At 41.4% G+C, this 10,747-nt stretch overlaps 1 long non-coding RNA gene across 4 annotated transcripts; it reads right to left on the minus strand.

The window, feature by feature from the left end:
- Positions 1-1,682: 1,682 nt before the first annotated feature.
- Positions 1,683-10,486, minus strand: LOC310860610. 4 transcript variants are annotated; one of them, XR_014569396.1, is made up of 9 exons: positions 10,249-10,486; positions 9,880-9,945; positions 7,908-8,001; positions 6,646-6,708; positions 5,488-5,587; positions 5,002-5,095; positions 2,544-2,641; positions 2,058-2,149; positions 1,683-1,881 (listed from the first exon to the last, which is right to left on the minus strand). It is a non-coding gene; the product is annotated as an uncharacterized lncRNA (long non-coding RNA). The 4 variants fall into 4 exon arrangements; XR_014569397.1 differs by having other exon boundaries at positions 2,058-2,155; XR_014569398.1 differs by having other exon boundaries at positions 2,058-2,155; positions 5,002-5,087; positions 5,481-5,587.
- Positions 10,487-10,747: the final 261 nt, after the last annotated feature.

Here is a 10,747-nt window from a genome sequence, read left to right on the forward strand (position 1 = left end):
CAAAGGGGTGATACATATTCTTGGGTGTAGACACTGGCGACACTAGTGACACTACCAAGCTATAATAATGAACAGAATAATCCAACCGTGAATTGATTATGAATATGATAGACAGCACTGTAATATCTGGCTATTCCATATCAAAGTGCCATTCTCTGCACAGTGCTGCACATCACATTTGATGCTCCCAGTCAAATTCGATTCGATTCCTACAGAGAAAGAAAAAGAAACGTGTGAGGAAATGATTAGCTGCTTTTCAGGAAATTTGAGAAGTTTCACACAATGTCAGAAATGCTGCCATTATTTGTCTGGGGATTACCTATAACCCTGCCACGACTAAATCACAGCAGGGCCTCAAACCACCCCATCTCTCTCTAGCAAGCACTACAGGAAAGGACAGAGCCATTAGGGGCAAAGCCTTGCTGGAAGGCTTGCAACAGTATACTGTAGCTTTTACTGACAACGTAAGGACAGGTTGGCCAGTAATCGAGAGGGTACCAGTATTGTCTTGAGATGCAACGATACTGATTTTTCAATTCCGATCAGATATTAATTTTGAAATTTCCCCGATATCCGATATTTGCCGATCCTATATTTGCTGTAGGCTACATTGCAAAACAAATAAATACAAAAAATGCATTAACTTTCAATAAGCCATTTATTAATTGTACAAATGCCTTACATTTAAATTCAAAGAGGGGATGTTTATGGTTAAGTGTTTAACCTGTAAACCTTAAGGAAATGGCAACCTGTTAATTAATACTATGGTTTATTATTATTATTATGTGCAAAGGTAAATTTGTACCCCTAAAGTGATGCCTGCATGCAACCTGTTAATTAATACTATGGTTTATTAATAATAATAATAGTAATGATTATTATTGCTATATACACGTGGTACCTTTTTACCCCTAATGTGATGCCTTGAATCAGCTGCGCTATCATGTGACAAAAGCCTTGAGCCTTACCGACAGAACTCGGGGAGAAAGAAAATACCTCAGGACGTTTGTTATGGCGCTAGCTGGTGTTGCTACTTTAGTTTGCAAACTCTGTCTTTGTCTTAATTGCACTACACTTACAATCTGAATCAGTGTTTGAGCTTCTGACAACAATGTCATGGTTTGATAACTGAGCCAATTATATAAAGACGGATTTTACCGCGACAACGCACGCTTATTCTTCATCATCATCGTCACAGCAGCATTTTTTTCAATGGCAATAATAAAGTTACAAAGATTGACTCACATAGCGCTAAACAGCACGTGTGTGCAGTAAATATATAGCAGAAGAATGGATTACAAGAGCAATCTCATCACAACAATGTCAGAACGCAGCTAGATGATAGGCTCCACCACACAACTGAACTGCGCAAGCACTTGACTGATCCGTGCGACGGGTAAACTTTATACTTTTATTACTGTTAAGTCTGTGATTCCATTCTCTTGCATATTGCACCTTAGTGGGGCTTTTTTCTATAGTCTCTGTTTGCAGTCTGTACATACTGGAGGTTGGATTCGCTCACTAGTGCACTGTCTGTGCAGGACAGACTGTAAACATTAAACACGTGTCCCCCCTCCTGTATCGGAGCGTGTATCGGTGGCATCAAATCCGATCTCCGATACATTAAGCTGAATCGGAGGCCGATACCGATATAATATCGGATCGGTTGCATCTCTAGTATTGTCCTCATCGAAGAGGACCAAAACAGGCAGCCTCTCAGTTCCTAAAGACAAGGTGCAAGCTCCGTAACTACTTCAGCTGAGGTGGTTAAGGATGTTTCTGAAATGGCGTAAGCATAGTTTACATGAGATTACTCACTAGTACACCCTGCCCAATTAGTCGTCATCTGGTTGGCTGTCAGTGGTCTGCGTAATGTGAAATCTGCATTTAAACAATTTTAAGGGTGTAAATTTGAACTTTTCAATAGACTGCAGGCATACTGTAAAATGTTTCCCAATTTCCCTAAGTTGTAACATTTTTGTATTTGTCCTCAATATGAGTTGGCTTCAGTCAAAATGTCTCCCCTCAAAAAGTGTCAAAGTGTCGAGTAAACCTACCTTGTAGTGTAAAGAACTTTGATACAGCATCATACTTCAGGTTTTTCATATTAGTCTGTGAGACACCTCGCAGTAGCTGATGGAAGTACAATCTGCCCCTGGAAAACAAGAGCTATCCATGAAGTCTACTGGTAGAAACAAGATAATGAAACATGAACCATCCCATGGAACATGTCTGGGGTTTACCTATAACCCTGCCATGAAGCAGTCACAGCAGGGCCTCAAACTGCCCCAACTCTCTCTAGCAAGCACTACAGGAAAGGACAAAGCCATTATGGGCAAAGCCTTGCTGGAAGGCTTGCATAATATCCCATCATATCTCTCTAAGAGTTCAAGGAACTGTAAATGTTGAATCCATTAATGAATAACACAGCATGCAAAAAAACAAAACATAAAATTAAACAAAGCAGTTTCTGCCAATAGAAATGTCTCCTGGTACGTACATTTCCCCACCCATTTCACCTAGTGGTGTGTCTCACATCATACCTGGTGTTTAAAAGCCTACATAAGCATTCAGAAGAGTTTCAGGCTGACTTGCTCCCATATGTAGGAACCTTCATGGCTTGCTTGCGAGTCATCACCACCTGGAAAAGGACATTTCATCATTATGACACTGTATAAGGAAATGCTGATAGAGGGTGGTGTACTGTCTGATAACCCTGCCTCAGTTCTCTCTAGCATAGCACTACAGGAAAGGACAGAGCGACCACAGGCTCGATGTAGTGTAGTCAATTGATAAACATTTGTTAAAATGTTCAATCATTCACTCTGCAGGACAGTGTATTGCTGAGAACAATTTGTGTCCTGCATGGTTTAGCTCCCCAGTAACGGCCCAAAGGACTCTGGGAAGTTGTAGGAATATACAGGACGCCCGTCCTCGCCGGCCCGAGAGCCGGGGACAGAGGTTATTGTACAACGTCGTGGAACGGGACTGTACGTCACAGCATTAATGCTACGCTCCCATAGGCCACAAGGACAGAGCCATGCGAGAGAGTAACCTCACAGGATATCCACGTTGAATACAATTTTCTGAAATGGCTTAAGCAGTTTATTTGAGATTGACTACACCCTGGCCATTTAGTCATCTGGTCCTGTCAAGGTCATATTGGCTGCCTGTCTGAGTGGTCTGCCCTCTCCAATAAGTTGATTTAAAAAACATAATACAAAATTTGTATTTAAGGGATAGTTCACAGGAAAAAAGAAAAGAAAAAAAGACTTATTTTCTATAAATTATACACCCCATGGAGCCTTGAATTCACAGATTTGTTGTTTTTTTGGAGAATCTGCCAGTCAAATTATTAGTTTAGGAATGAGACAAAAACTGCCTCAAACTGCCCCAAATCTCTCTAGCAAGCACTACAGGAAAGGACAAAGCCATTATGGGCAAAGCCTTGCTGGAAGGCTTGCATAATATCCCAACACTAGTCTCTCTAAGAGTTAAAGGAACCGTAAAAGTTGAATCCATTAATGAATAGCACTGCATGTAAAAAAACAAAACATAAAATTAAACAAAGCAGTTTCTGCCTATAGAAATGTCTCCTCCATTTCCCCACCCATTTCACCTAGTGGTGTGTCTCACATCATACCTGGTGTGTAAAAGCTTACATAAGCATTCAGAAGAGTTTCAGTCTGGACTCACTCCCATATGTAGGAACCTTCATGGCCTGCTTGCGAGTCATCACCACCTGGAAAAGGACATTTCATCATTAAGAGACACTGTATAAGGAAATGCTGATAGAGGGTGGTGTACTGTCTGATAACCCTGCCTCAGTTCTCTCTAGCATAGCACTACAGGAAAGGACAGAGCGACCACAGGCTCAATGTAGTGTAGTCAATTGATAAACATTTGTTAAAATGTTCAACCATTACAAATATAAATTCCAATCTGTCCTTCGCATATTTCAAGAACCGTTCGACTTCACACTGGTGTATTGCTGAGAACAATTTGTGTCCTGCATGGTTTAGCTCCCCAGTAACGGCCCAAAGGACTCTGGGAAGTTGTAGGAATATACAGGACGCCCGTCCTCGCCGGCCCGAGAGCCGGGGACAGAGGTTATTGTACAACGTCGTGGAACGGGACTGTACGTCACAGCATTAATGCTACGCTCCCATAGGCCACAAGGACAGAGCCATGCGAGAGAGTAACCTCACAGGATATCCACGTTGAATACAATTTTCTGAAATGGCTTAAGCAGTTTATTTGAGATTGACTACACCCTGGCCATTTAGTCATCTGGTCCTGTCAAGGTCATATTGGCTGCCTGTCTGAGTAGTCTGACCTCTCCAATAAGTTGATTTAAAAAACATAATACAAAATTTGTATTTAAGGGATAGTTCACAGGAAAAAAGAAAAAAAAGACTTATTTTCTATAAATTATACACCCCATGGAGCCTTGAATTCACAGATTTGTTGTTTTTTTGGAGACTGCCAGTCAAATTATTAGTTTAGGAATGAGACAAAAAATAATCTCCATGAATTCAAGGCTCCGTGGGGTGAGTAATTGGGGGTAAAACAATCACACCCATGTGAAGTGAGTGGTGCAACTCCGTGTGGGGGTCCCCAGGGGGTCCGCGGAAGTTCCAGACCCACAGGCCAGGGTGCTGGCCCGGTTTCTGGCGAGCCGCCCCGCTTCCGAAAATGACAGTTACCATGTGGGGGTACCCGGAACATCCAGACCACCAGGAAAGTGCCCAGGGGTCTGGCCCAGGTCCGGCGAGCTGCCCCACATCCCGAAACGGTCGAGAAATGACAGCTACCAACCAAGCTATTTCCGTGCTTGGACAGACAGACCCAGGGACACATAGCTGTGTAATGGAGTGGTTGCACCACTCATTAATTAAAAAAAACATTTTGGGGGTGAAATGTATGTATCCCAATAGCATATTTTCATTTGGCCTCAAACAGTTAGTCAGCTTAAAATGGACAAAAGTTGAGTAAACCTACCTCATAGTTTAAAGAACTTTGATATAGCATCATACTTCGGCGGTTTCATATCGGTCTGTGAGACATCTCGTAGATGATGAAGTGCACTCTGCCCCTGGAAAACAAAGATATATCCATAAATACTTCTGGAGGATACATTAGAAATGTAAACCATCCCATGGAACATTAAAACTAAATTGTCTGGGGTTTACCTATAACCCTGCCATGAAGCGGTCACAGCAGGGACTCAAACTGCCCCAAATCTCTCTAGCAAGCACTACAGGAAAGGACAGAGCCATTATGGGCAAAGCCTTGCTGGAAGGCTTGCATAATATCCCAACACTAGTCTCTCTAAGAGTACAAGGAACCGTAAAAGTTGAATCCATTAATGAATAGCACTGCATGTAAAAAAACAAAACATAAAATTAAACAAAGCAGTTTCTGCCTATAGAAATGTCTCCTCCATTTCCCCACCCATTTCACCTAGTGGTGTGTCTCACATCATACCTGGTGTTTAAAAGCTTACATAAGGCATTCAGAAGAGTTTCAGTCTGGACTCACTCCCATATGTAGGAACCTTCATGGCCTGCTTGCGAGTCATCACCACCTGGAAAAGGACATTTCATCATTATTAGGAGACACTGTATAAGGAAATGCTGATAGAGGGTGGTGTACTGTCTGATAACCCTGCCTCAGTTCTCTCTAGCATAGCACTACAGGAAAGGACAGAGCGACCACAGGCTCAATGTAGTGTAGTCAATTGATAAACATTTGTTAAAATGTTCAACCATTACAAATATAAATTCCAATCTGTCCTTCGCATATTTCAAGAACCGTTCGACTTCACACTGGTGTATTGCTGAGAACAATTTGTGTCCTGCATGGTTTAGCTCCCCAGTAACGGCCCAAAGGACTCTGGGAAGTTGTAGGAATATACAGGACGCCCGTCCTCGCCGGCCCGAGAGCCGGGGACAGAGGTTATTGTACAACGTCGTGGAACGGGACTGTACGTCACAGCATTAATGCTACGCTCCCATAGGCCACAAGGACAGAGCCATGCGAGAGAGTAACCTCACAGGATATCCACGTTGAATACACTTTTTTTCTGAAATGGCTTAAGCATCGTTTACTTGAGATTATTGACTACACCCTGCCTATTTAGTCATCTGGTCCTGTCAAGGTCATATTGGCCGTCAGTGGTCTGACCTCTATAGGTTGATTTAAAAAACAAAACGATTTGTATTTAAGGGATAGTTCACCGGGGGGGGGGGGGGTAAAAAGACCCATTTTACAGGTCCATCTCAATGAATATTTTGTAAAAGTTCATTCTTCCGTAATTCATAGATTCTCAATTCATTGTGCATAAAGTGAAGTATTTAAAACCTTTTTTGTTTTAATCTTGATGATTATGGCATACAGTTCATGAAAATCTAAAAATCCTATCTCAATGAGTTAGAATATTTTACGAGACCACAAAAAATGTTTTTTTTAAACGAGAAATGTCGACAATCTGAAAAGTATATTAATGTATGCAGTTAACACTTGGTCTGGGCTACTTTTGAACAAATCATTTCATCAATCATAATGATTGAATCATACATCATCATATTCTTTATTTGTCCTCGAATAGTTAGTCAGCTTAAAATGGACAAAAGTTAAACCAACCTCATAGTTTAAAGAAGATCTGCGAGACATCTCGTAGATTATGAAGTACACGCTGCCCCTGGTCTGGAAAACAAAGAGATATCCATAAATTCTACTGGAAGACACAGCATACATTAGAAATGTAAACCATCCCATGGAACATTAAAACTAAATTGTCTGGGGTTTACCTATAACCCTGCCATGAAGCAGTCACAGCAGGGCCTCAAACTGCCCCAACTCTCTCTAGCAAGCACTACAGGAAAGGACAGAGCCATTATGGGCAACGCCTTGCTGGAAGGCTTGCATAATAATTTCCCACCACTAGTCTCTCTAGAAGAGTTTGAGGAACCGTGAAATAGTGTAAGTCCAATAGTCCATTAATGAATAGTACTGCATGTCAAAAAAGGCCTCTTCACAATAACGTGGAATCAACGTAAACAAAACAGTGTCTGCAAATAGAAATGTCTCCTGGCTGGTACGAACATTTTCCCACCCATTTAACCTAGTGGTGTTGCCCATCACGTCATGTTGTTGCGCTAGAAAACTTGCATCAAGGTTAATAATATAGCATGAATATAGCCATTTCATTTCCCCAAAATTACATGCAAGGCAATGTTATTATTTTAATTGGTGAAATCCACTTTGTTTGCATTCGTTTATGTAGCAAAATGTGAATTTGAGACCATATTTCGCCATGCAATGATGGTGAATAAAAGCATTATACACAGGGCTGCACACAACTTTAATGGTCTAGTACTCAGAGGAACACCCGAGTTACTTGGTGCTCCCAAAATGCGGCGACCCGTCTCGCCGGATAGATAAAAGAGGGATGCATGAATAACTTTTAGCAAAACTATATTTATTGGATGAGTGGGGAGTCAATGAAGTATTGCAACTCTACATTCATCCCATTATAAAAAAGAAATCTAGAGTTGCAAATTGCCTAGTCTAGGTCCATGTGTGGTCCAGCCCTATGGAATGCATAGTCTAATAAAAACAACTTAATACTTCCTAAGGATAATATGAGCATCAAAGCAGATAAGCAATATTTAGATACATACTAGCTCACGTGTTGTGGAGGCGACACGTTGTGAGCTTGCAGATCAGATTTTTGCGACACATAGTACGGCGAAGCATACGTCAGGCTTCCCTTTTTTTTTTTGCCGAGGCGACGTACAGTCAGACACACATGGCTCCTCTGTGCAAAAATAAACAGTGTAAAAAAAGTGGTAAAAAGTGTCAATTGTAATTGTTCCATTAGGTTAACATGCTTTATCGCTTACCTGGTGTTTAAATGCTAGTACAAAAGCATCCAGAAGAGGTCACTCTGGACCCACGTCCGTGTGTAGGGCCTGCTTGCCAGTCATTGTCACCTACCTGGAAAATGACATTTCATCATCATTCTAAGACACTATAAGGCAATTCTGACAGAGGGTGTGTACTACTGCCATGAGATGCACCAAGGCCTCAGTTCTCTCTATCAAGCGTGACTACAGGAAAGGATAGAGCAACCACAGGTTCAGAGTAGTCACTGAAGTCCATTGATAAACATTAAAATGTTATTTTGTTCAAATGTTCAATCATTCGACTTCACTCTGCAGGTGTATTGCCGAGAACAATTTGTGTCCTGCATGGTTTAGCTCCCCAGTAACGGCCCAAAGGACTCTGGGAAGTTGTAGGAATATACAGGACGCCCGTCCTCGCCAGCCTGAGAGCCGGGGACAGAGGTTGTTTTACAACGTCGTGGAACGGGACTGTACGTCACAGCATTAATGCTACGCTCCCATAGGCCACAAGGACAGAGCCATGCGAGAGAGTAACCTCACAGGATATCCACGTTGAATACACAAAAACACTACATCAACTTTCAAATTCACAATTATCATTCAAATGAAATACTAGAATTTAAACTAAAGCATTAACAAGTTCAGTTCAGGGGACAAAATACATCCATACTGCCCTTTTCATAGCTTCATAGTGTAATCACAATATGAATAGCAAGTTTAATGTTTAGTCAGCAGTTGTCCAGGACTGACCAAACCTGGTCCACGACAGAAGAGCACTAGCATCTTCAAATCAATGAAAAACCTGTTGCAAACACCAGGCAGCATGTGATCCATAACTCCAAATTGTGTAAAATGGACCTGTAACTCCAACCCTGACATGGAAGCAAATGGACCCTTGAGTCTGAGATTGTACAGTTAGGATTTTGCTAGCTCTGATTCATAGCCTTCCTGATACGATTCTGCGAATTTCTGCCCTCCAGTAAGGCTATGGGGCAAACTGGGTTAAATCTCAAATCGAAATCAGACCAACCTCTCCTCTTTAGAGGAAATCTCACGAACGTTTGACCTACTCACCAAAACAAAGGTGGGTTGTGTCAATAGGAAGCCTACTTTCCTTAGTGGACGCACTTCTGAGCCCCCACCACACGTATAAACTATACTTTTTGGCCAAAAGGGGATTTTGTTTCCACCGGAAAAAAAACATTTTTAGTTACTCCGCTGCGCCCTCTACTGATATTGCCCAGAGAACTGCCTCATAGAGAATATTTTTAAAAATCCCTTTCTGGCCAAAAAGTACCATTTATACGTGTGGTGGGGGGCTTTCCACTAAAGAAAGTAGGCTTTCTATTGACACAACCCATGTTTGTATTGGTGAGTAGGTCAAACGTTCGTGAGATTTCCACTAAAGAGGAGAGTCTGGTCTGATTTAGATTTAACCCCGTTTGCCCCATAGCCTTACTGGAGGGCAGAAATTCGCAGAATCGTATCAGGAATGCTATGAATCAGAGCTAGGATTTTGCAGACTAGTTCTGTTGAAGCCTTCTCTGCTAGCTGCAGCATCTGCCTGCCTGACATGTAGGGTCAACTTGGGTCCACGCAGTGGCTTGCAACCAGCAATTTGCAATTATGACCCAAATAAGTAACTCTTGCAGAGTACCATTTTTGTACACTTTGAGATGTATTATTTTACTGGGTTAATAGGTTTATATATTGCAGAAATATCCAATACATGTTACAAAATGGACTGATCATCCACAAATCACTCTAGATGATGTACAAATGTACTGTAAAATAATGGATTGTGGTAGAGATGTTTGTGTAGGACAAAGTTACATTTGTGCATGGAATACAAAGAAAGCAGATTCTGACAATAAAAATGTGTCCTGGTTAATTTCTTTCACCTTATTTATAAGCTACTGGTGTTTCTGTTAACAGTTTCTGTTATTCTGGTGTTTAAATGCCTACATACCAGCAAGTGTTCAGATGAGGTCAGTCTGGAGGTCTGGATGAGGAAGCCGGCATCACCACATGGGTTCTGGAAAGGGGATTCACCATTATTCTTTGAAACGTTGTAGAAGGCAATTCTGACAAGACAAGATCGTACTCCATAACCCTGCCATGACAGGAGACACTCAGCCTTGCTGGACGGCGTGCATTAGCCCAAACATTTAGACTCTCGACGAGTTTTTTTTCTTCGATTCGTCTGGCTAGGCGTGCATCATGGCAACTTGTGAGTGATGATTCAACTTGTCTACGCTAGTCTGCAGCATGCAAATATGTAGTCTAGCTAAACATATCAATGCAAATAAGTAGAGACTTAATAGACAAACATACTAACCTTTCCATTTTGATCCTGTGATCACACCCGGTTGGTCAAGTGAACCTTTTACTTTCTTAAGGCTGCCTACAACAACTGCCTATCACACTAAACGGAACAATATTACAAATGAGTCAACGATCAGTACTTTGCTAAACTAATTCTCAAAAACCAATCTCATCTTATTGTTAAATTAACGCAGATGGCATTAGATAAGAGGACGTTACTACCATGGCACTCCTAATTCTCGAAACAGAAAGAAAAGTCCACAAACGTGTTATATATATCCTGTTTATACCGGATATTACATCACAAATGTTTTACTTGTTTGGTACAGTAGGGGGCAGTAAAGTACAGCTCATCAAGTTCTTCAGATCACGGTCATATACCTACAGTGGACATTGATTGATTGATTGATTGATTGATTGATTGATTGATTGATTGATTGACTGACTGACTGACTGACTGACTGACTGACTGACTGACTGACTGACGTTTATTAACAGTTTGTAGAATGGGT

The sequence above is a fragment of the Protomyctophum parallelum genome (assembly GCF_964188405.1).
Source record: "Protomyctophum parallelum genome assembly, chromosome: 1".
NCBI lineage: Eukaryota > Metazoa > Chordata > Actinopteri > Myctophiformes > Myctophidae > Protomyctophum > Protomyctophum parallelum.